At 40.5% G+C, this 23,846-nt stretch overlaps 1 long non-coding RNA gene across 1 annotated transcript; it reads right to left on the bottom strand.

Annotated features, from left to right (window-relative positions):
• Positions 1–16,345: 16,345 nt before the first annotated feature.
• Positions 16,346–19,110, bottom strand: LOC136880861 (uncharacterized). The gene is made up of 3 exons (XR_010860958.2): positions 19,018–19,110; positions 16,543–16,698; positions 16,346–16,460 (listed from the first exon to the last, which is right to left on the bottom strand). It is a non-coding gene; the product is annotated as an uncharacterized lncRNA (long non-coding RNA).
• Positions 19,111–23,846: the final 4,736 nt, after the last annotated feature.

Raw genomic sequence — 23,846 nt, 5'->3', positions numbered from 1 at the left:
CAACCTACTGAGGCCTATTAAGTAAAGAAACAGGTCAATTACATGGCCTCTAAAAATACCAACTTGAGAGGAGGCGTTCTTGCACTCCTAATACACTTTATATAAAACCTACTTGGCACTAGGCCTTTACTGCAAGGGCTAATCCCATACTAAAGAGGTGACTTATAGAAGGAGACAATTTACATTACGTTAAGGAAGAAATGGTTGTGAAAATAAGTTCACCTCAACGCAATATGAGTGGGAGCTCGAGAGGGTTAAGTACTCTCTATCCCAATATGTAGTTTAAAAAGACAGAATAGATACCAAGTGTCTTTACATTTTAGGTGAAAGTTACATGGTAAAACGCTTCAGACATGCCCCGAAAGTTAAACTGCTGAGCTAGCAAGAAAAGAAGATATTAAACGGCCATTACCTGGTGGTTGAACTGCTGCCCGACGAAAGAGGCGCTTCCCGCCCCCTGCTACGTACTTTACACAAAGCCAGATGTAACTGAAGTGGCGCGGAGACCCGAAAAATCAGCAGTTTATATACCCTCGTGGAAAGTTCGAGGCGTTTCAGGAATGAGAACACCCTCCCACAAGAATTTTATTGGCTAACAACGAAAACCCCTACACTAGATGAAGAAGAAACGTATTATTGGTGGAAAATTAATTACAGAAATTCCTTATTAGTCAAATTCAGAACTGGCGGAAAGAAAGGGTTAATATTGCCAACTTAAACAATAACTGAAAGAAATTGAACAAAGAACAAACTTATGAATTCAAAATTTCTCCAAAAAACACAGTTCTTTCACTTCGCACTAGGGTGCATAATTGTAGTCCTTCAGTTGTGCCATCTGGAAGAGAATGTCCACACTTCTTACTACAGGCAAAACAAAAATACATCGAAAACGACCCAGTTCAGAAACTTCAAAATTTACAAGTAGGGACATCTTCTGAGAAACTTGAGAATTAACACAGTAGATAAAGTTCAGACTTCCTCCAGTAGAGGAGTTTCAACTTGCGCAAAGTTTGAATTAGCGGCGTGGAGGTGTACCACCCGGTACAATTATTATTATTATTATTATTATTATTATTATTATTATTATTATTATTATTATTATTATTATTTTAGAGCATGGTATTAGCAGCAGTAGTTGTAGTGCACACTTTTCATCCTGGTCCGCCTATATTAGACATCTCTCCAAGATGGACGCGGTTTTATAGAAGCACATTGTCAAGTTATAGAGGTTTCCTTTGTATTATAAATTGCCGGATAGCTCTTTTAACTGTCGATTTCACAAGCCTTTGTTATCTGGTCCTGAGCGGGCGTACGCGCGCGCGTATGTAGGCTTGCCTGTTGTTTGGTTATCAGCCTGAAGGCTGGTCTGATCCTCAAATGGCACCTCCTGAGGTTATATGGTTACATTGATATGGTAAAACCGAGTACGGTGTCAAAATGAGGCATACTAGGCAATATATGGAGTGAGGTAGTTTGTCATTGCTTTCCTCACTGGACCAGAAAGTGCTATTGCAGACGGGTGATCCTACGAGTAGCTTCTTCATAACACTCAAGTGCCTTTGTCGAGCTCTGAGTGTCATTACTCAGTACCACGCGTACCTCAGCAGCTTCCAGTTTGTTACAACCATAGATGAGATGGTGGTGGTGGTGGTGGTGGTGGTGGTGGTGGTGAGTATTGTTTTGGGAGGAAGTATAGCTAGGCAACCATCCTCTGTTAACACTAATCGGAGAGAACAAATTGAAGAGGTCTGATACTTCGAAAAATGAAGATATCGGCCAAAGAAATACAAGGACCACCAAGGGCGTGAAAATGAAGGACTCTCTAGGCCTCGCAACTTAACACCGTTGGGGTCGGAAAAGAACAAGAGTTGACCAAGGGAGGCCGGATAGGATAGACGCACTTGAGGTGCCTGATACAAGTAAGTGTAAGCAATTTCTTTTTTTTTTGTTTTTTTTTTGCTAGGGGCTTTACGTCGCACCGACACAGATAGGTCTTATGGCGACGATGGGATAGGAAAGGCCTAGGAGTTGGATGGAAGCGGCCGTGGCCTTAATTAAGGTACAGCCCCAGCATTTGCCTGGTGTGAAAATGGGAAACCTCGGAAAACCATCTTCAGGGCTGCCGATAGTGGGATTCGAACCTACTATCTCCCGGATGCAAGCTCACAGCCGCGCGCCTCTACGCGCACGGCCAACTCGCCCGGTGTAAGCAATTTCAGGACACAGCTGAGGGCCCCGTGGTCGCCAACCCACGCTCCCAAGTTAAGAGTCACTGGGTCCATTTAGTTGTCTCCTACGGCAGGCAGAGGATACCGTGGCTGTTATTCTACCACCCCCTCTCACAGGGGGACATAGATGAGACTGTGACTTCGCTGTGAGCTACATTTTGCTCTGGTCTGTGCCAAGAGACCGGCGCAAAAATACTGCATCCATCAAGAAATGCTAGCTGGTGGATGTGTTCATCACAAGAGCAGCTGAGCGGAAAGTAGTTCGATAATTTGGCTGCAGTGTGTTGAATTTTACGCTGGTGAAGTTTACTTTCTGTTGAGCAATAGGACGGAGCAGCCTTGGTAGTGAAAAAGAGGAGACAAGGTCTGGGATACTCCAGCGTAGTAAGATGATGCAACCTTCTCGCTGGTAGGAGCACGTTGTATGTGGTCAGGAACCGGCAGGGGACGATGACGTAACATCACTCCATTCATGACCGCACCGCAGGTGCCACAACGAACCACACGTGCCGCACGTTTACATCTATAATAATAATAATGATAATAATAATAATAATAATAATAATAATAATAATAATAGATGGACTACGTGTACTTTGAAGTAACACCATTCAGGCTGCTTGCGTATCAGTCTCGACATTCCGTTTTACTCTAGCGGACAGCAGAGACATGAATCTATTAGGGTGATCAATGGCTACTTTATTATGTATTGTGTTCTGTTTAAGCATTGCTTATATTGTTCAGTTTGTGTGTTACTTTCTCATTATGAGTTTTCTTTTTCATTTTTTTTTTTTTTTACTTTCATGCTCCGAATTTTTAAAATTTTGTATATTGAGCTTTGCTTTCTCTGTTCATTACATGCTCACCAAATCTTTAATTTTAAGCTTAGTTATCTTTGATTTTATAATAGAGTAGTACATATTTTATATATGTGTATCTTGTAATTTACGTGGTCAAGTGTAAGAGAGGGACACAAGCCGTAACCTCGCCACTGAAAAAGTCAAATAAGTTAATGAATAAAATAAATACTTGAGTTTTTAATTCGTTTTATTGGTTAAAAACTAAATGTGTCAACAGAGTATTTTTACATGCCGGTATTATACGACGTGGAGAATCAATTGGATTTCTTCTGTAGCCTAGTGGGTTCGTACTTGTGATCTTGGGACCCAGAGGTCGACACGCTATCACTGACTGGTGCCTTTTTAAATATAACTAGGCCTAGACAGTTTCGTAACACCTGATAATTTGTATTACATGACATTGAATTCCGGATCCTGTTCGTAGACGTTGACTTCCATGATTCCCTGGCTTAAGCCGGTCATCAGTCAGAATACGTGATTTCGACTGTCCCAGTGCACACAAAGGTTGTAGTTAGACAGTGCATTTAAAACGTTTAAGTGGCGTTGTTTATTGAGCCACGTTCTCAGATGGTCTCCGTTCTTCTTCCAAGCATTCCTGATTGTAAGTTCAGTCATAGGGAGGCGTTAATATTATATCCACTTTTCTTCGAGGGAAGATGATCCTCACAACAAAGAGAGCTACATTTTGCCTAAGGTAATTAAATATATATATATTGAACCCATGACCTTTGTGCCCTAAGAACATTATGAGTAATGTAACAATTAAATTAAAAGTTGGATTCTTGATAGCATGGATTTGACACGTGACGAGGGGGTGATTACCTTCGGTCCCACGCTCTGGGGTACGTGACGTCAACCACACGTGTCGACGGCGGAAGAATCTCAAGTAATTTTTATGAACTATTTCAAAGCGCGTGTACACGGCGTGACCACGCCAAGTCAAAAAAATATAGTGCCTATCAAAGGAGGTCGATCATCTCACAAATCGAACCCGTAAAATTTTTAAATGTCCATGAACACTACCGCCAGAAATGTAGCAAGCATGTAGTCACTTTCAAAACTCTTGAAATTACAGTTTAGGTAAGTCAGAAAATTTAGAGGAATTTTCTTGGCGGCAAAGGGAGCGATCCGAAGAGAGGGGGTAACTGCTATAAATATGAAGGGACGCCATGACGAAGCTTCCTTCTCCGGCATTTGTGATACAAAGCGGACGAAATATGTTGAGTTGCTCCGCGAAATCAAATCAACGAAAGTAGACTGAGTTCGACTGCAGATTTTAGCCAGTGTGGCTAAGTCTTGACTCCATGGGGAGATAGTTTTCTTGAGAGAAATAAGTGTACCAGATAGGAAGGTCAAAGTACTGAAATATTCTAATGTGATTAAGTAATTCGTGTGCGGGAATAATTATAATCCATCGTGTGCGCTCCGCAAACAAGTGAAGGGTATTTTCTTTTTTTTTATGCTTTATTCCAGGAAACCTGAAGAAACACAATGATATGTACAGCCATGAATGTAAAAATGGCTAAATAAAATGCCAGGGTCGCAGGTGAGCCCTATGACGAACAATGGTGTGACTACATAAGGTAATGTGACTTTCCATCTTACTACCTCTTATATCTCGTATCGTGATTTCTAAAAGTGTATTTGAATGGGGATATACGACGCAGTGGTCGCCCTACTAAGTTTTGTAAGTGTGAGAATACGACTAAAAGAGTCATTTGTTTTATTTTCCACTTGGATAAAATTTTGAAGTCTTGCGAGTGCCATATAATGTTGTAAAAAGTTATTGAATAGGGTTCCGAAGTGATATCACGTCCAATGTAGATCGTCATCCGTGTGAGTGTACTGCCTATATTTTATGATGTCAAAGTAAGATGTTCATTCGACGTAAAATTCTTCTGACTGCAATTTGACGTTAATAATAATGATCCATGGTTACTCATTTTCAATCGAGAGGAAGCGCGCTGTCGGGTGAGAGCCAAGGGAGATGAATTTGGTCACGGAGAGAAACGTTTTTCTATGCCCATTTTAAACTGTGTCTGACTGACAATAAAAAGATCTAGTAGAATGTTTCAGTCATTTCTCGTAAAAATCAAGTTATTAAATACGATATCATTTATGCGAAGTTATTCATGAGTAATGCATTGTGCGATATTAGATGTCGGAATTTCTAGTGAGGATTTTATTCCAGTTCTTTGTCGATGATAATTGTGGAGCTGGGAAACAGAGGTTAGTTTTGTGAATCAGGTTGGACCTGTCATTGAAGCCGGGACACTGAAGCCCGAGGAGTGTTTTATATGAGTTGAGATGAGATGTGCGAATCAGGTTAGAGTCCTGTCATTGAAGCCGGGATATGATAGCCCGAGGAATATTTATAATGTTGGGAATGGAAAGAAATTCATAGAAATCCATAGCGGTATAAATTGGCGACGCGTATAATTAGTGTGGGCATCTTGAAGCATATCTGTGCATTTTGTTGGTTAGAATATCGTATTTGTTGAATCATGTCGGCAGAGTTTAAAGGGAGCATTTTGAGAAGTCAGTCATCTGTGAATAAACCAGGTGGTTCATGTAACTGCCAAGCGAGCATGGGGTGAGAGACCTAAGCGGACAGCGGGGATAATAACGGGAATAGGAGTGGAGTCGAGATTGTACTGCAATTCTCGACCAGGGAAAACGTTAAAATGCTGGATTTAGTTGAAATTTCATAGCCGGTAATGATCTAAGTATTGTGAAGTACTGTAATTGGGGACGTAATGAACATTCGAAACCATGAACTTTGAGTATAAGGAACGGAGTAACCCAATTTCAAGGTTGTCCAAAATATAGAGCGATGGTCGTGATGATCGATTTGTCTGCGAGGGGTGTGCAAAATTCATAATGGTAATGACGAGATATGACATCGTAATTATATGGCGAGTTGTTTGGTTTGTACGTGGATTATTAGGATATCCAAGTGTTAATAACGGTTAGGATTAGATTAGATTTTTAAAGTGTGATATCACGATATGAGATATATAGCTGGATATGAATGATGTAACAAATTCTTTTCCAGCCAGATAAACATCGCAATATTGAATTTTACATCACAGCTGCGTAGAAATTTGTGAGGAAACCAGAGTCCGCGGAGATAAAATTTGTTGTTTGTTAATATTTCGTTAAATCATTTAAATTTATTAAATTATTAAATTCAGTGAAACCGCATTTGAAATAACTTTAATCAAGCGAATAACTTGGAGATGCATTCTGGAAATTTTAGTTTGTTGTCTGGGGAATATTAAAAATAAAAAGTAAAGATTAAAGGGACATATCCGAAGGAAATGGATTTTACTGCCACAAAGTTTGTGAGCATTGCTATTGTTGTAATTATTGAACTTTGATTGATTGAGCAGTGAATGTGCTGGGGATAGTAAAGTGGAAACTTTGGTCATCAACCGATGTAACTTAATTGTGTTTAGCCTTCAGCCTAGAAACTTGGATGGTCAGGGGGTCATCAACCTCAGTGACTTAGATTAGGGCCATATGCCATTGTAGCATCATTTCCTTGCGGTCATCATCCACAATGACTTTAAAGTAACTTAAAAGATTAGAGGTCGGTCCATGACATAGACGCAGGTCACATCGATTCAATTAAGGGTCCATGCCGTAGAACCACTGTGTGGCACACACCGATTGGACGGCCTTAATTATACTCAGAGTCCAGAGTTCGTGTTACGAGGGCTGGACCATAACGAATCACTATGATGGTACATGTGATCTCACAGACTTTCCTTTCTTAAATGATTAATAATTGAGATAATGGGTTCTAGTAAGAATGCCCATCAGGCAGTTATGTTAAAGTCTCACACCAGTGTTCTGACATTTATGTAAAAATGATTGTGGTGTCCAGTGGACACAATTGACTATGACACCGTTGACATAGTAAATTACTTCAGAATTTTCCTGAATAAATAGGAATCCTTTAAATAGACCTTTCATTCCAGTAGATAGATTAGAATTAATGAACCCTACCTTTACCTCAGCAAGTGACGAAGAACCCGAAACGACCCAAGAGACAGATCTCATGAGCTTTGCTGATAGGTAAGGAAGGTAGGTATCCCTCAATAAGGACCTAAAGGGTTCATTAAAATGGCTTCCAACGTGGTGGCATCAGTCACTTAACGATGGGGCATTAGTCACGATAACGATGAGGGAACCTAAGTCACGATAACGATAACGATATTTTGGAAAAATCGTGTACTAGAGGAAAAGAGAAATAATGTTGAGGCTATGCCACATTATGGATGATAAAATCGTGCGCCAGAGTTGATAGTGAACTCGAAGAAATAGATAAACGCCCGATGAGTAAGGCTAGGAGATACCACTATGAGAATAATTTATCTACTGAATGAAAGGTATAATTTAAGTGTGTTAGTGTAATTTCCCAAATTTTTGAATACTGGTTTGAGTGTTTTGGCTGATCACTTTGATCGAGTGAACATTGAATTTCACATTTTATTAAATAAAATTTTAGAGAATATTGCATTAACAGTGTGATGTGTTAGATAGGAGGATGTTGTGATGTTTATCGTTGTAGTCGTATTATACGCCGTTGAAGTCTCGGGCTCACCGATGACCTATCGTTTTCTGTTAAATACAGTATGTTTATGCAGGAGGGAGAATTGGCCCAAGGGCCGTTGTACCAAATGATCAAGGACTTAATGGAGAGGATGGAAAATAATAAGAAGGACTTTATGGAGAGAATGGATGCCGATAGGAAGGACTTAAGTGAGAATATTAAATGTATGAGTATGAAGTTGGATAGTACAGAGGCAGAATTGAAAGGTATGAAGGAAGTCGTAGGAACAATGGACAATAAATTAGATAGTGCAGATGTAGAATTAAAAGGTATGAAGGAAGTTGTTCAAAATGTTGACATTAAAGTGCAGGACACTCAGGATAGTTGTAAGGAAGCTAGCGTTGATATTAGGAAGGACATTGGTGACTTAAATGTGAAGGTGGAGCAGAACACTAAAGCACAGGTTGACTTTAAACATGAAATAAATCAGCAGTTCATAGAAACTCGCGAGCTACATCGTGTTCTCAGTGAAAATCAGGACATAATTAGAGGAGACCTCGATAGGCACGTCAACGAAAGTAGGGAACTACATAAGCAGTTGATGTCAGATCAGGCTGAGCTTAAGGCCGATCTGAGGACAGAGGTAGAGAAGTTCAACATCATGCGTGAAGACGATAAGTCAAAGGTCTTCACAGCAATGAATGAACATAAGGAAATGTTGTGTAAAGAGATAGCCGTCGTAAATGACAAAGTAGACCAGGTAGCCGAAGACGTCAAGGCAACTGTAGACCAGCGTATTGAGGCCATTGACTTTAAATTAATCCAGATGAATAAAGAGGATATGAGAAAATTAGGTACAACTCAGGAAGAAACGGCTAGGAGTATTGAGGAGGTACAAGCAGATATTGAGGAACTAGGAAAGGATTTAGGCGATACAAGGGTAGACCTATCGAAACAACTTAAAGATACCCAAGATAAGGTCATAACACTGAGCGACGAGTTGACATCTGTTCATGAGGCTCTTAAGGGGGAAGTTAGTGCCCGGAAATTGGAACTGGATGGGTTAGTGAACAATATCGTAGGAGTCCAGGCCAAGATAGAGGAAGTGGTTAGTAAATCTCGCCGCACCTCAGATATGTCGTTCAGTTGCCCTAGCAACGCTAGTAGTCCCATACATCCTGCAGGGAACGGACACTTTGACAATTCTACCCATTCTCAGGGGCAAAACGTCACTAATGTTATAAACATGATTCGTCTTAAGGAAGATCAGCCTAAGAAATTCGATGGCAGTGGTACCCAGACGCCAAAGGGTTTTCTTAGAGAACTTAGGGAGTATATTCGCGATAATAGGATACCTGAAGAGAGGCAACTAAGGACTGTGGAACGGTACCTAGACGGAGTTGCGTCGCTGTGGTTCAAAGGTTTCCGATATAGCTTTGACACGTTCGAGGAATTTCAGACCGCATTTTTGGGCAAATTTTGGAATTCTGAGATTCAGCAGAACCTAAGGCTAGAGTTATATAGTCGCCGGTATAACACAGCAGGACCGCCGAAATTTTCGCTTTACTTTACCGAACAATTAGTTAAGTTCAAGGAACTGGAATCAGCCCCAAGTCAGCAAGAACTGGTTCAGGCTATCCAGAAACAGTTCCCACCGGATATCCAGAGAATATTAATTGCTGCGAAGGTCGAAACCCCGATGCAGGCAGAATTGATATTGCGACAGCTGGACCAGACCCATTCGCATCAATCAGCCCCGCGAATAGTCAGGCATTCAGAGCCCCAGGTGAATGTCGTAAATCACAGCCAGGAGAGCGCGCCAGATAGGGAAGTTTCACGAGCACCGAGATATGAGAATGAGGGGCGGAGGTTCGACACCAGGCCATACCAAGGTAGGAAGAACTGGGAGCAGCCCAGATACCATCACGAAGAGTGGGACAGACGCCGAGAACAATGGAGAAGAAACCAGGGTCGATACCAGGGGAACTCAGATCTAAGACGAAGGAACCCACGCGGGAATGAAGGCAACAGAAGAGGGGACGGTTACGAAAATTCCAGACGTTCTGACCGTTGGCACGGGCCTGAAGAGAGAAGGAGAGAAGGGGACCAGTATTTGAGAGAGCTGAGGTCAGGTACCGGACAGGACAAATGGAAGGACAGCATCCAACGAAGGGAAGTCAACACTGACTGTGTAGGAGCTCAAGACATGTCCCATACTGGAGCTATCCGAAAAACCTACCACCAGGATAGAGAATTAAACCCTAACGCGCCTCATTTCGACGAAAATCTGAATTCGTCAAATGAGCGAGAAAAAAAACTCCAAATTTCCAGTAGTGGTTACGAGACAGGATTCCCACACACAGCCTGAATATGTTTCTCGCGACGGCTGGATAGTAGCCCAGATTGACTCCTGGATTATACAACCAGATGAATTAGTTGAAGACCACCTCAGACAGGAGGTTAGGAAAATAAGAGAGCTACCAATCATTAATGTCAGGATATGCAACTTTAAGGTGAGCTGTTTATTGGATACAGGCGCCAGCATCAGCTTAATTTCACAAAATTTCTTTAACGAATTGTCTACTCGGAAGAAATTGCCAGAAATTCCTGTAGCAAATATCAAAATTAGAGGAGTCATTCCCGACAAAACTGCCATTTGTAAAACGCAGACATTTTTGGATTTGCAGATAGGAGACATGACATTTTCGCATCCTTTTGTCATAATTTCAAAGCTGCACTATAATGTTATTCTGGGGGCAGACTTCATTTGTGAAAGTAATGCCGTCATCGATTTAGGAAGGAGAGAGGTGAAATTTAGGAAGGATGACGGACCGGAATTAGTAGCTCTAAACGAAGAATCATTGGGTCAGACTGGGAGAAGAAGGTGTGAGGAAGAAGTCCATTTCACTACCGTTTCTAAGGAGGCAGAAGAGGAGATAGAACAGGGAGAATTTGAGGAAGGTTCTGAGGAGGAAGACTTTGACAGCGAGGAAGACTTTGACGGCGACGAAGGGATAAATAGCTCAGTCGAAAATTCAGTGGAGAACTACCAGGAAGCTGAAGGCATCAACCAGTATCCGCACACCGGAAGATGATCAACTGCATAAGAGAGAGGAAAGGAATTTACATTCAAAGGTCATGTTCATCAGACGTCAAAATTAGAAATTTCGCCATCTGGAGTATTTAAAGGAAATTCCTTGTCACTGTGCGAAAGGAATTCGTGTCTTGGGGGAAATATGAACCCATGACCTTTGTGCCCTAAGAACATTATGAGTAATGTAACAATTAAATTAAAAGTTGGATTCTTGATAGCATGGATTTGACACGTGACGAGGGGGTGATTACCTTCGGTCCCACGCTCTGGGGTACGTGACGTCAACCACACGTGTCGACGGCGGAAGAATCTCAAGTAATTTTTATGAACTATTTCAAAGCGCGTGTACACGGCGTGACCACGCCAAGTCAAAAAAATATAGTGCCTATCAAAGGAGGTCGATCATCTCACAAATCGAACCCGTAAAATTTTTAAATGTCCATGAACACTACCGCCAGAAATGTAGCAAGCATGTAGTCACTTTCAAAACTCTTGAAATTACAGTTTAGGTAAGTCAGAAAATTTAGAGGAATTTTCTTGGCGGCAAAGGGAGCGATCCGAAGAGAGGGGGTAACTGCTATAAATATGAAGGGACGCCATGACGAAGCTTCCTTCTCCGGCATTTGTGATATAAAGCGGACGAAATATGTTGAGTTGCTCCGCGAAATCAAATCAACGAAAGTAGACTGAGTTCGACTGCAGATTTTAGCCAGTGTGGCTAAGTCTTGACTCCATGGGGAGATAGTTTTCTTGAGAGAAATAAGTGTACCAGATAGGACGGTCAAAGTACTGAAATATTCTAATGTGATTAAGTAATTCGTGTGCGGGAATAATTATAATCCATCGTGTGCGCTCCGCAAACAAGTGAAGGGTATTTTCTTTTTTTTTATGCTTTATTCCAGGAAACCTGAAGAAACACAATGATATGTACAGCCATGAATGTAAAAATGGCTAAATAAAATGCCAGGGTCGCAGGTGAGCCCTATGACGAACAATGGTGTGACTACATAAGGTAATGTGACTTTCCATCTTACTACCTCTTATATCTCGTATCGTGATTTCTAAAAGTGTATTTGAATGGGGATATACGACGCAGTGGTCGCCCTACTAAGTTTTGTAAGTGTGAGAATACGACTAAAAGAGTCATTTGTTTTATTTTCCACTTGGATAAAATTTTGAAGTCTTGCGAGTGCCATATAATGTTGTAAAAAGTTATTGAATAGGGTTCCGAAGTGATATCACGTCCAATGTAGATCGTCATCCGTGTGAGTGTACTGCCTATATTTTGTGATGTCAAAGTAAGATGTTCATTCGACGTAAAATTCTTCTGACTGCAATTTGACGTTAATAATAATGATCCATGGTTACTCATTTTCAATCGAGAGGAAGCGCGCTGTCGGGTGAGAGCCAAGGGAGATGAATTTGGTCACGGAGAGAAACGTTTTTCTATGCCCATTTTAAACTGTGTCTGACTGACAATAAAAAGATCTAGTAGAATGTTTCAGTCATTTCTCGTAAAAATCAAGTTATTAAATACGATATCATTTATGCGAAGTTATTCATGAGTAATGCATTGTGCGATATTAGATGTCGGAATTTCTAGTGAGGATTTTATTCCAGTTCTTTGTCGATGATAATTGTGGAGCTGGGAAACAGAGGTTAGTTTTGTGAATCAGGTTGGACCTGTCATTGAAGCCGGGACACTGAAGCCCGAGGAGTGTTTTATATGAGTTGAGATGAGATGTGCGAATCAGGTTAGAGTCCTGTCATTGAAGCCGGGATATGATAGCCCGAGGAATATTTATAATGTTGGGAATGGAAAGAAATTCATAGAAATCCATAGCGGTATAAATTGGCGACGCGTATAATTAGTGTGGGCATCTTGAAGCATATCTGTGCATTTTGTTGGTTAGAATATCGTATTTGTTGAATCATGTCGGCAGAGTTTAAAGGGAGCATTTTGAGAAGTCAGTCATCTGTGAATAAACCAGGTGGTTCATGTAACTGCCAAGCGAGCATGGGGTGAGAGACCTAAGCGGACAGCGGGGATAATAACGGGAATAGGAGTGGAGTCGAGATTGTACTGCAATTCTCGACCAGGGAAAACGTTAAAATGCTGGATTTAGTTGAAATTTCATAGCCGGTAATGATCTAAGTATTGTGAAGTACTGTAATTGGGGACGTAATGAACATTCGAAACCATGAACTTTGAGTATAAGGAACGGAGTAACCCAATTTCAAGGTTGTCCAAAATATAGAGCGATGGTCGTGATGATCGATTTGTCTGCGAGGGGTGTGCAAAATTCATAATGGTAATGACGAGATATGACATCGTAATTATATGGCGAGTTGTTTGGTTTGTACGTGGATTATTAGGATATCCAAGTGTTAATAACGGTTAGGATTAGATTAGATTTTTAAAGTGTGATATCACGATATGAGATATATAGCTGGATATGAATGATGTAACAAATTCTTTTCCAGCCAGATAAACATCGCAATATTGAATTTTACATCACAGCTGCGTAGAAATTTGTGAGGAAACCAGAGTCCGCGGAGATAAAATTTGTTGTTTGTTAATATTTCGTTAAATCATTTAAATTTATTAAATTATTAAATTCAGTGAAACCGCATTTGAAATAACTTTAATCAAGCGAATAACTTGGAGATGCATTCTGGAAATTTTAGTTTGTTGTCTGGGGAATATTAAAAATAAAAAGTAAAGATTAAAGGGACATATCCGAAGGAAATGGATTTTACTGCCACAAAGTTTGTGAGCATTGCTATTGTTGTAATTATTGAACTTTGATTGATTGAGCAGTGAATGTGCTGGGGATAGTAAAGTGGAAACTTTGGTCATCAACCGATGTAACTTAATTGTGTTTAGCCTTCAGCCTAGAAACTTGGATGGTCAGGGGGTCATCAACCTCAGTGACTTAGATTAGGGCCATATGCCATTGTAGCATCATTTCCTTGCGGTCATCATCCACAATGACTTTAAAGTAACTTAAAAGATTAGAGGTCGGTCCATGACATAGACGCAGGTCACATCGATTCAATTAAGGGTCCATGCCGTAGAACCACTGTGTGGCACACACCGATTGGACGGCCTTAATTATACTCAGAGTCCAGAGTTCGTGTTACGAGGGCTGGACCATAACGAATCACTATGATGGTACATGTGATCTCACAGACTTTCCTTTCTTAAATGATTAATAATTGAGATAATGGGTTCTAGTAAGAATGCCCATCAGGCAGTTATGTTAAAGTCTCACACCAGTGTTCTGACATTTATGTAAAAATGATTGTGGTGTCCAGTGGACACAATTGACTATGACACCGTTGACATAGTAAATTACTTCAGAATTTTCCTGAATAAATAGGAATCCTTTAAATAGACCTTTCATTCCAGTAGATAGATTAGAATTAATGAACCCTACCTTTACCTCAGCAAGTGACGAAGAACCCGAAACGACCCAAGAGACAGATCTCATGAGCTTTGCTGATAGGTAAGGAAGGTAGGTATCCCTCAATAAGGACCTAAAGGGTTCAATATATATATATATATATATATATATAATTTACGAAAGCAAACAAGTGAGCGAGCAAGCAAACTAGCTAGATGCTTTACGTGACTGTAGATATCGCTATCATTGACACAGGACCTCAAATTTAGGTGGAATCCTTATTACTAGGAAGAATTTTACAAATAAAGTACACCACATGCATTTATTAGGATTGGAACAGTGGCCAACTCGCATGTAAAATAATTCAACATTTCTAAAATACTTTTTAGAAACGCTTTGAACAACAGACTTTAAACATACATGCATATTCATTATAGACATTACGCCTTTCAGCTTCCTTGAGTGTGTGCAGATCTATAGACATAAAAGTACACGTGCAATCTGCAACTGCACTCAAATTGGTTGGTAAGTAAATACTATAATACCTGTCCTGATTCCTTTCAAATGTCGTATAAAACATGAAAATTATGACTTTTAATTAGAATATACATTATAAAGTCTATTTAAAATGTCCAGTTGCTTCTTAGATGGTAATTTTGACTGTCGAAGGTAGGCTTACACAGTAATCAGTTAAGTTATAAGAAGCGTTCTGGCTAACCGAATGAAACTTGCGTCACTCCTAAATGTTAATCTTTACTGTAGGCTATGAAAACTAACTGATATAGATCCTTTGCTATTCTGACCTGAGTTTGTCAGAATTCACTTCGTCGTATTTCCCTTATAACATGTTGGAATTATTATACGAATTGCTCGTGACATGGCTTTTTGAAGTTCCATAACTTTTCACAGCTGTCAAAAGTAAGTCAAACACTTTTCAGTATTTAAGTATAATACATTACTGACGGTTGTTGCAAACAGATACGTGTTCTCATATTTGTCGAGTAGAAGAAACAAAGAGATTTATAACTAAGGACAACTTGGGGCAGGTTTGAACTATTTGTCAAAAGAAGTCTCCATTTTATTCATACAATTAAGGGAATTAATTCGAACAGAGACGATCGACGACGTAACCTAGACAAGAAATACACAGATATGATAAGAGACCTTAATCACTCATATCAATTAAAAATATTTTAATTTTCTCATGGAAGAAGCACTAGCTGATGGTCATTGAAATTTTGCGAAAAAATGAGCAGCTATGCTCCCAGCAAATGCACACATTTTCAACATGATGACTTATTTCTGAATTCACGAGACGAAGCAGATATTAAAGTATGTACATTCTGAATAAACTAAGGACGTTTGGAAGATACTTTTGTGTTCATTCACAATGAACATAAAACCCCTGACACGTTAGAGGTAATTAAGGGCCTTGTTCTACCTAGATTAATACTGCCTTGTCAGATGCTTGCAGATAATGGAGTGTCATGTCAGCTCATATAAGACAACTCCTTCTTTGGCCACATGAGACTCGATGAACGCCGTTCCACCCCTGGCCCAGATTTTAAAACCATTTTTGGAGTTAGGAATTTAACCAGTGTCTCCTATGAGAGGCAGATGCACTATTTGTAGACCACGCTACTGGCTAGTGTTCATTATCAAAGCAACTGGAGTACTACTACTTGATCAAAGGTAATCATTATCCCCAAGCTGCTAAACCGAGGCATTATTTTTCTCGTTTTACGTGTAATACAGCTCCATCTACGCACACGGGGGCTCTTTTTGAATAAATGTTGAGTAACTGAGGGATGCTGTATTTCTGTACATTGACGAATGTTAGACTTCGGGTAGGAAAGACAACATTCCAGTTGGCTTCACGGTGAATACTGCAATATGTGTGGAACTTCGTTAAGTTGTGTAAAATGTACATAAAACAATGCGGGATGGAACTTAGAACGGTCTTTTATTTAATGTGATAGACCGTGGAATATTTAATACATACAACAAGGGAAAGATTGACTATTAATTCTACAGGATATTAATTACGATTTGAAACTGACGACCTGTGTTCTCTCTTTCAAATATTCAGAAAAGAATAGGACGCAAGAAATATGTGCTCTGAGAATTTCTTATGGATACTCCGTTAGACAACAAAGGAATTTCCGGGTAATTTGAATAATGATAACATTGTAACAAAGTTTAAGAAAATAGGAAAGAATTTATTGTTTTTATAAAAATGTACACGTCAACATCAAAAAGAGGAAGCTGGTGAAGATGGCGCTACGCAGGAAGGAAAGAAGTAACCCCGGATACCTGCAACAAAAGAAATGTCCTCAGCACTTTTCTGTTATCTCAAGCGCTCATTGGGATATGGATGAGGGAAAAAGAGACTTACCTCTCAGCGTCTGAGGTAGTATCCGCCAAGGCCATAATTGTAGGCGTAGGGGGTAGCGTAGGCTCCATAGGTTCCGTAGTAGGGGCTGGCGACGTATCCACCATAGCCCAAGTACTGGGCAGAGGCGATGGCGATCAGGGCCAGGACTACAAGGAGCTGAAACAAAACAGTGAGGATTTACTTGGGCTCACAGCACATCAATCTACTTTTCTACTGACCAATGCATGTGAGGTTGTTCATAATAAGTTTCTGTGGTTACATGGTTTCAACCAAATGTATAATGTGTAAGCGTCAGGTTTTGAACGAACGATGTTACAACATGCAACATTAATGAACGAATGTTGGTGAGAAGAAGAGAAAATCTAGAAAAATCTGACAAACACTGAAATATAATTATCATCCTTCTGTTAGAAGTATCAAGACAAGTTACTTGAGTGGAGACTTGGCCCCTAGCTAATGAAGAAAACCATGATGATTAATTCCCATACTCCTATAAACAGTAGACCATGTAACACTCAGTTACGATATTCAAGCTTTGTCTACAGTATGATATAATACAGCTTAATAACTTAAGATATTTCCAGAGGTCGTAATAGCCGAGTGGCATTATCACTGACTGTTCACCAAGGGGTGTTCGTGGTTCGTGTTCTAGGTCAATGCATTTGAGATTCTTGAAATAGGATGTCTGGTCCCTAACGTTCAATACTACGTGCAACTGAAGCTCCTGTGGCTAAACTCGCGACATTAAAAGTCAGGTAAATCTTGCTTTCTTTTTCTATGAAATGTCTACTTTCCGCGGTCACAGCTGCATGTATAGGAGATTAAATGAGCAGCTACTCTATATAATATCGTTCAAAGTGGAAATCATTTCAAAGGCTTGCACAGTGAACTAAGTAAAGGAATTGTTATTGGAGAACTAGTTCACCTCTGTGGTCTAGTGGTTAGTGTGATTAGCTACCACCCCCCGAAGGCCCGGGTTCCTTTCCCGGGTCCACAACGAAAGTTTAAAAGTGGAACGAGAACTGAAAAGTTGAGAACTCAGCTTCGGGAGGCCAACTGAGTATAGGTGGTTCGATTCCTGCCTCAGTCATTTTCGAAGTGGTCTTCTGCGGCTCTCCACTTCTTCTCCATACAAATACCAGGATGATACCTAACTTTAGTCCACAGCCGCTTCCTTTCCTCTCCCTTCAAATATTCCCATGTATTGGTCCTCCTCTCCTGTTGTATCCCAGGCCGAATGTCCCACGCTCTAGGACACTGCCCTTGAAGAGGTAGACATGGGATTCCTCGCTCATTTTAGGGGAAAACAAACCCTGGACGGTTAAACGGATGAACTGAATAAATATTGGTGAACATCTGCATGTACTATTTCTCTACCATTAGATCGAACTATCAGATGTGAGATGGTTAAGTTAAAATTTAAAGTCTATTTTCTGTGTGTGAGTAGTTACTACAATCTGATGATGACGAACCATTCAGGTGTGGGTTTTGATTTATTGAATTCATGTATTCCACCCGGATTAACAAAATACGTACATATTTCGTTTTTGTTCTTTGATAATCAGTGTCTGTCTGTGTGTGAGGAAGATGTGGTGAAAGTGAATCTGTAAGAAACCGGATTTGTCTGCGATAGGGAGAACAGTTCCGCCAAGGTACTAGGCAGCCCGTTAATCCAATTTACGAGTCCGACGACGCCCTTCTGAGCCATTGCTTCCGAGGAAATGTAGTTGTACTCTTACCATACCACGACCGTAAGATGAAAAAGCGTGAGAAGTGCTGCTTCATTAAGGGGTCAACTTCATTCTCCCTATTTTAACTTCCTGTAGCAACACCCCAAGGTGATACCCGACGAACTACCCAATGGCACGGAGAATAGTAAGTAGGTAACCAGTACTTCTGAAGGGTGATGATATCATTTTAAGAACGGTCCATATTTTAAGTGTCCTTCTCTTCATCCAAAGTGTTGACACTTCATGGTCAGGAGGTGCGTGTTACTAGTGACTGCCTGATAGCAAGTGTGACTGTGCTGTTTGCACTGGATTTATCAATTATCCCTCGGATGAATCAATAATAATTCGGGATCAAATGGATATGCCCTAAAATATTTCTAGAATTGTTTATCAGAGTAAATTTCCTTGAGAAAGACCTCACTACGGGTTTCTCATAAGGAACATTTTGCTCTTGTTCATTATTAAAGATAATATTCACGAGTGTTTTATTACTTGACTAGGACTCTACTGATCGTCCATGTTTGTGATGGTGAGTCACTTGAATAATAATGGAATTGTTAACTAAACACATGTAATGTCCGCATAATATGGTGAATGAGAAGGTAATGGTGTGGTTGCTATCTGCTTCGGTATTATTTTTACCCCTATGGAATAATGGCTTATTATTCTGACTTAATTCTAACTTTCCTACCATGTTCTCCTTTTTGTTAATGTTTACAGTGTGTCTAATAAATGTTTGACTTACGAGCTTGTACATGGTGATTGGTCGGCTGTCTGGACGGCAGAAGACTGATACTGAACGAGCGATACCGGGGCGTTTATATACTGCAAGCGTCCGTCCACAGCGAGAGAAAAAAGACCTGAGAAGCTGACCTTCCTTCATCTGGCAATGCGTTACGTAAGTTTATTTACTACATTAAACCACTCAGGCATGGATTCCAAACACCTTGCACGACTAGCGGCGTGGCTGGGGCCCACCCGCTCATTGTTGTAATCGAGTATGAGATATCGGGTGCAGACGTTCCTTATGTCAATAATCGGTAGACAGTGAACAGGTGATGTTTGATGATGACGAAGAGTACTCGTGTAGTTTAAAACAGCCATGTAAAATGTCAGAAATTATATTTACACAGATAGCGTAACTTCAAAGAAATATAAATGAAATGAAAATTAAAATACGCAGCCTGTTTACAGTCATTTGACCCGGTCAGGAATGGAATGAATGAATCCCCCATCTAGCTGCAAGGATAGGAATTGTGCCGGCTATCGAAATCTGTCGCACTCCTCTGGGGCACCTAATTCCACATGTGACAGAATATCTCGATGGGTATACTTGCAACGACTTGCAGCACAAAATATATAACTTCTCTAAAATTGACGATAATTTTGAGTGGTTTCCAAATATTTCAAAATTGACAACTCCAACATCAAACTCAATGAAATTCTGCGAAATTCATGAAATTAGGTACAAGTGTTTAGGGAAAACCTTTCACTTACTTTATAGAGCAGATGTTTAGGTTCTAGATGATATTTCATGATATTCGAATGTGGTCTTGAACTTTTGATTGAATTACATTTTAAGGAAACGTCGGCATGGTTAATAGAAAAAACTGCAGGAGAAGTTGGTCATTTAGCCAGCGGCCTTGGAGGAGGTGCCTGAAAATTGAGCAAAATTAAGACAAAGGTGAAGGTAGTCAGCCTTGTGATATTTAATTCATTAATTAATATTTTTGAAGTGTACTGCTTTCTAGTTAGCTTCGTGCACTCATGTGAAGGCCTTGGGGATCAAACCTGGAAATTAAAGCACCAGAAAGTCGTGGATCAAATGTTCCATTGGACGCAAACGATTCACATTCAAGTACCCGTAGCAGTGATACTAGACCGAGGAGGAGAGGTTCCGTGCTCGCGAGGGACACTCAACCGAGTAGCGGTTGTTCTGTGAAAAAGAGGAAAGGCGACTAATACTTTCAGTAAGCAAAGTAAACGGCTGGTATGTAACGCATACGAATACGTTACGAAGAACAACTTAGACAAGGGTCATGTATCGGAGACAGCTAAAGTTTTGAAACTTCACTTGAAAATTATTAGGAAATCGTACAAAGAGGTCCTATAACTCCGAAAAGTGTGCTAATAATAGGTTTATTATTTAAAACATTATGATTTTTGCTGTGACTTGGTGAGGCATGAGTTGTATAAATTATTTGCTAAAGGTAAGTCACCTCACGTACTGGAACTGTTAAAACATTTAGGTCGTGTGTGTGGCTTTTCTTATGAAAGACACTACTCTACGACAGCTGTTAATAAAATTTGGGTTTTATGTTCACATTCTGAGGAAGAGAACAGACTGTAAAGGAATCTCCTAGTAGTTTGGAGATATAAATGCATAGACCATCTCCGCAAGTTCCGTTCCGAGGGGTGCAGTTCCCTATCTTGATAAAACTTGGTACGGCACTCGTGACATCGCGAAGAAATGGTGGGATGATGGAACTTGTTACTGAATATTGAAGGCACCACCGTCGTGGTGCAAACATATTATGGTGTTCCGTGCTGGGGGCAAAGAAGACTGGAGACCCGATAACAGCTCAAGTTCTGGAAAACCGGTTTAGGTCCTATCTTGCAGAGAACCTACCGCGTGATCTAAAATGTGGAATCGTGATGGACATTGCAAACTATCTTAAGGAAATTTTGTAGAGTAAGATAAAATTCGCGTGCCAAAATCTGTTGCAGGAAATCAAATCAGCCAATATTATAGGAGAGATCGCAGTCTCACGGGGACACGAAGTGTTGCGACTCTCTCCATATCACTGTATTTTAAAACCCATAAAAATGATCTGAGATCAGCTGAAGTCGTGCGTTTGGAAAACTAATATTCCCAGAATTTAGAGTTCTAGTGTGTCAACTTCTGCGCAAAGGAGCTGCAACAATCGGTTCCGAGAGCTCGTGTTGGCTATTTTGTACCCCAAATTCAAATTTAGATTTTATTGTTAGTATTACGAGTATGTTCATCTTTCTTTCTTTCCTTCTTTCTTTCTAATCCGTTCACCGTCCAGGGTTGGTTTTCCCTCAGACTCAGCGAGGTATGCAAATTCTACCGCCTCAAAGGCAGTGTCTTGTACGCGAGACTTTCTATCGGGGGCACTACTGGGCAGGAGGGCCAGTTCGTCGCCAACGTGGCCTCACCATTTGTGCTTAAGGGGGGATAGGAAGATTGGAAGGGGGAGAGCAGGAGGTGGCCGTGGCCTCAAGTTAGGTACTATCCCGGCATTTGCTTGGAGGAAAAGTGGGAAACCAAGAATTACCACTTCGAGGATGGCTGAGGAGGGAATCGAGCTCCCTTCTCCGTAGCTGACCTCCCGAGGGTGGGTAGAGCCCATTCCAGCCCTCGTACCACTTTTCAAATTTCGTGACAGAGCCTGAAATCAAACTCGGGCCTCAGGGATCGTAGCTAATCACACTAACTACTACACCGCGGAGGCGGACATTATTATTATTGTTATTATTATTGTACAGTGAAGTGAAATTTTACGATAAATAGAACGATTATGCAGTGGATTTGTACACAACCTTTTAGTCCGAGGTTTAGTTAAAACTTAACAGCCGAATGTGGTTAGCGCGAGAATACGAAATACGACCCCTAGTCCCTAGACTGGTTGCGAGGCGCAGCAGTAACGTTCTCGCATGCTATGCCCGTGGTTGTGGGATCGATTCGAGGCGCAGCCAGTTGTCATTTGAGGATGCTTAAATGCGAGAGAGCAGTGTCAGTGGCATGTTAATGATCCCCTTCTCGGCAAATTTCTGCACCCCAGAGTCACTAATGTCAGAGTAGTTAAAATATTGTAAAACCCATAACATATTTATCATCCTAGTGCCTACTTCGTGAACGTACTTTCAATTTCTCTACTGAAAGCGTGAAACTTATATTAGCAGCATCAAAGTAATATTTTAATAGGCCTACTTTGTTACGAAGTTTAGTATTTTGTGAGACCTGCTATTTGGATGTATATATATCTCTTGTTGATCATTTAAGGATTTCAAATATTTTACCGTAAGGGAATAAATATTTGAAAGTTCTTTGTCAAGTTTATTTAGCAATTCTTTTTCTCCTTCTTCTTCTGTTTCTTTTTTCTTCCTTTCTTCTAACATCTGCGACCACCGCACGGGTTATGCGCGAAACAAAATATAGTTCGATAATGGTTTTTGATGCCTTTGCTGGCGAGATGTAGTGTTTACAGTGCACTATGTCTTCCGGAATAGGCTAGAGCAATTTTGTTACATCATTGACCGGTCTCAGTCTTATCCTTGGCTTTGACAGTATGAAAGTGACTGAGCTATGTGTGGTGCTAGTAATGCTATTCGTTATGCAGCCAGTGTCTACTATGAATGGTGTGAAAATGTTGTTCATAGGGCTGGTTAATGCATGCATTTCAGTGGGCTTCGCAGACTGATATGTAATAGCAAGTTCTGGCTCTGTGAGGAAAGCAACGGGAAACTACCTCAGTTCTCATTTCCCTAGTACGCATCTTCAGAGATGCCTAGGCCATCTATGACAGCTGATGGCGGAGCTGTGAGGATCCAACAAGCCTTAGGGCTGAAGACTCAACATACATACATACATACATACATACATACATACATACATACATACATACATACATACATACATACATACATACATACATACATACATACATACATACATACATACATACATACATAATGGTTTGTGCTGGATTTCATGATCGTTTTTCTATATGTATATTCTTTCTTAAGAATAAATTACCGGGTGAGTTGGCCGTGTGGTGAGGGGCGCGCAGCTGTGAGCTTGCATCCGAGAGGTAGTGGGTTCGAACCCCACTGTTGGCCACCCTGAAAATGGTTTACCTGTTTTACCATCGTCTCCCATGTTCCCACCAGGCAAGTATTGGGGCTGTATCTTAATTAAGGCCAGGACAGCTTCCTCCCCATTCCTAGGCCTTTCCTATCCCATCGTCGCCATAAGATCTATCTGTGTCGGTGCGACGTAAAGCAAATTGTAGGAAAATGAAAGACAAAAGATAGAAAAAGAGAAATATAAAAGAATGAAAAAAAGAATAAATTAAATGCTAACGTGTTCAAAACATCGGCGCAGTGTATAACAACCTTGTTATTGGTACGCGCAAACCATTGTCTACAAGAAAGAAACGAGCAGGGAACACTCACTGGGACCGACGACTGGAAAAGTATTTGATGAACGTTCGCCGACTGGGGATCCGTTGCCCGTCCCAACTATAGCGCTCTACCGTTTAATCTAATCAGCCAGCATTATTATTATTATTATTATTATTATTATTATTATTATTATTATTATTATTATTATTATTATCATAATCATCCTCAGTTGTTTAAAGTATTAATGCCACCCCGTATCCTAGGGGTAGTTAGCCTGCATCTTACATAAAAGCTTCGCGTACTTTTCCGACCAGATCAGGGAATTTTGCCTAGATCTGAGGGCTGATTCGAGGTCCGCTCAGCCTATTTGATTACAATTATTATTGAGGACGATGTGATAGTGGCCCCAATCTAGACAGCCAATAA

The sequence above is a fragment of the Anabrus simplex genome, chromosome 1, assembly GCF_040414725.1.
Source record: "Anabrus simplex isolate iqAnaSimp1 chromosome 1, ASM4041472v1, whole genome shotgun sequence".
Classification (NCBI taxonomy): Eukaryota; Metazoa; Arthropoda; class Insecta; order Orthoptera; family Tettigoniidae; genus Anabrus; species Anabrus simplex.
The sequence above is the reverse complement of the archived record's forward strand: the minus strand, read 5'-3'. Positions and strand labels throughout refer to the sequence as shown.